General features: G+C 40.1%; 1 pseudogene; it reads left to right on the forward strand.

The window, feature by feature from the left end:
• The first annotated feature begins 457 nt into the window (after positions 1–457).
• LOC136323374 (cytosolic 5'-nucleotidase 3A pseudogene) lies at positions 458–1,286 on the forward strand (annotated as a pseudogene).
• The last annotated feature ends 1,943 nt before the right edge of the window (positions 1,287–3,229 follow it).

Here is a 3,229-nt window from a genome sequence, read left to right on the forward strand (position 1 = left end):
GAAACTTTATGGGAACACTGCTTTCAGAAATAGGTTATAAAATTACAAATTCAAAATTAAACAAAAATGTAAAATTTTATTTATATAGAATGAGAAAAAGAATATAGCAAATCAGAAATTTCAAAAAGTTGGCAGATGCTTTTTGGCCCGCGAGGTGCACAGGCTCTGTCCATGGACAGTGCTGTGATGGTGGGTGCTCTAAGGAGCGTCAGCCAGTGAGGGCATCTTGGTGGCGTGGGGGGTGCTTGCCCAGTACATATTCACCTTGAAGGGGAAGCAGGGTTGAAAGACCAAGATCATTGAGATGCCTATATCTAAAGCCTGCATCTATGGATATTGCTTACTACCTATGCTGTTGTTTTAGGCAAATTCAAGAACAAAAGAACTCAGAGTGCCTTAAGGAGAATTGGATAACTAAGAAATGACTAAATAAGATTCTGCTGTACATGTGAAAATAATGCCAGAATTCCAGAAAAGTTTGGTTCTCATCAAGAGCCCTACAAGAGTAGAAGAGATTATCTATAGTCTTATCAAAGGAGGAGCTGTCAAAGTTCAGATAAAAGCGGACTTTAATATGCACTGAGTAGATTTTCTTACAAAGGGAAAAGATGCCCAACATTTTAAAAGGTCGTTGACAACTGTAAGCTGGTTTCAGATGAATGCTGAGAAAAGTTATTGCAACAAAAGGAAAAATATTAAGCTATTGAAATTGATCTTGTTTTTACTGTAGAAGAGAAGTATCCTTATATAGTAAAATAGTATACTCAATCATATGGTCTGCTTGTTTTACAGGCTTTACCAAAAGCTAAACACAAAGAAACTGTGACAGAATTTGATGTTATGCTCAAAGAAGGATAAGAGAATTTCTTTGATAATCTCCAACACAGTATTTTTGTGTTCATATTTTCAGCTGGTATTATCCATCAAGCTTTTGTTTATAATCCAAATGTCAAAGTAGAGTCCAACTTCATGGATTTATATGACAATGGGGTGCTCAAAGGATTTAAAGGAGGCATAATTCATGTATTTAACAAACATCATGGTGCATTGAAGAACACAGAGTATTTCAATCAACTAAAAGACAATAGCAACATATTTCTGCTGGAAGACTCCCAAGGAGACTAGAATGGCAGATGGAATAGCTAATGTTCAACACATTCTGAAAATTGGATATCTAAATGGTAGAGTGGGTGAGCTTTTAGAAAAGTACATGGACTCAGAATATTATTTTGGTAAAAGAGGAATCATTGGAGGTAGCCAATTCTATCTTGCAGAAGATTCTGTAAACCAGCATTCTTCAAGATATTTCTCCTGTGAGTGCAACTGATGTAAGGAACTGCTTATGTGTTCTTTTTTTTTATATTATAAGAGTATAATATATTATAAGAATTTATAATATATTCTGATAAATTATAAGATATATTATAAATATATCTTATAAATTATAAGAATTTATAATATAAACATATTATAAGAATTTATAATATATTCTTATTTTCAGACATGTTGAATCCATCAACCGGAAGCTCCTTTTTCTCTACCTCTTCCCTCAACACACGCCTCCTCATTATATTTTTAACATTAAAAATTTTTTAAAGTCAAAACTTGAAAAATAACCTCCTGCATTTCCAGAGTGAATTTATAGTTTAATACTATAATTTTTTTTTTGTATTTTTTTTTTTTTTGTATTTTTCTGAAGCTGGAAACGGGGAGAGACAGTCAGACAGACTCCCACATGCGCCCGACCGGGATCCACCCGGCACGCCCACCAGGGGCAACGCTCTGCCCACCAGGGGGTGATGCTCTGCCCCTCCGGGGCGTCGCTCTGCTGTGACCAGAGCCACTCTAGCGCCTGGGGCAGAGGCCAAGGAGCCATCCCCAGCGCCCGGGCCATCTTTGCTACAATGGAGCCTTGGCTGCGGGAGGGGAAGAGAGAGACAGAGAGGAAGGAGTGGGGGATGGAGAAGCAAATGGGCGCTTCTCCTATGTGCCCTGGCCGGGAATCGAACCCTGGTCCCCCGCACGCCAGGCCGATGCTCTACTGCTGAGCCAACCAGCCAGGGCAATACTATGATGTTTTGTTTTTTTTTTCTTCATTTTTCGGAAGCTGGAAACAGGGAGAGACAGACAGACTTCCGCATGCGCCCGACCAGGATCCACCAGGCACGCCCACCATGGGGCGACGCTCTGCCCATCCTGGGCATCGCCATGTTGCGACCAGAGCCACTCTAGTGCCTGAGGCAGAGGCCACAGAGCCATCCCCAGCGCCCGGGCCATCTTTGCTCCAATGGAGCCTTGGCTGCGGGAGGGGAAGAGAGAGACAGAGAGAAAAGCGCAGCAGAGGGGTGGAGAAGCAAATGGGCGCTTCTCCTGTGTGCCCTGGCCGGGAATCGAACCTGGATCCTCCGCACGCTAGGCCGACGCTCTACCGCTGAGCCAACCGGCCAGGGCCCCTATGATGTTTTTGAGGAATCTTTTTTTACATTGGGAAAGTTCTATGTGCATGATTTTAAGTATTGCCATTTTTGTAATTTGGGAAAATTATGCTGATAGTGTTACCATCCCCCGAAATTGTGTTATGTTTAATATTTTGTGTTATATTCATTATTTTGTTTTGAGAAAATTGAAATTTACCAGAAAATACTGGCACTTGGTGTTTTAAAAAACTTGGTATCCACGTCTCTAATCATTATAAAATATTCTATATTGATGCACTGATAATAAACACAAAAAGAAAAGCCAAAAAATATTGACAACTACCACAAATCAGAAAAATGACAACATTTTTATTAGCTGGATGATTCAATTGTATGCTTAATTATATTTCTTTATTTTCTTAGATCTGCGATCTTGGTTGCTTCTATGACAACTATTTTGTATAAAAATTTTCTTTCTTGACTTTTTTAAAGGGGGTTGAGGGAATGAGAGAACAAGAGGAGAGAGATAAGAAGCATCAACTCATAGTTGCTTCACTTTAGTTATTCATTGATTGTTTCTCATATGTGCCTTGTCTGAGGCAGGGGGCTAAACTGAGGCAGTGCCCCTTGTTCAAGCCAGTGACATTGGGTTCATGTTGATGATCCTGTGATTAAGCTAGGAACGTTGGGGGTTTCAAACCAAGGGACCTCAGTGTTCCAGGTTGATGCTCTATCCACTGAGTCACCACTGGTCAGGCTAAAATAATTTTCTATAGACAGACTGGAAAGAGAATTCTGTCTTTCTGCTGATA

This window comes from Saccopteryx bilineata, chromosome 2, assembly GCF_036850765.1.
Source record: "Saccopteryx bilineata isolate mSacBil1 chromosome 2, mSacBil1_pri_phased_curated, whole genome shotgun sequence".
NCBI lineage: Eukaryota > Metazoa > Chordata > Mammalia > Chiroptera > Emballonuridae > Saccopteryx > Saccopteryx bilineata.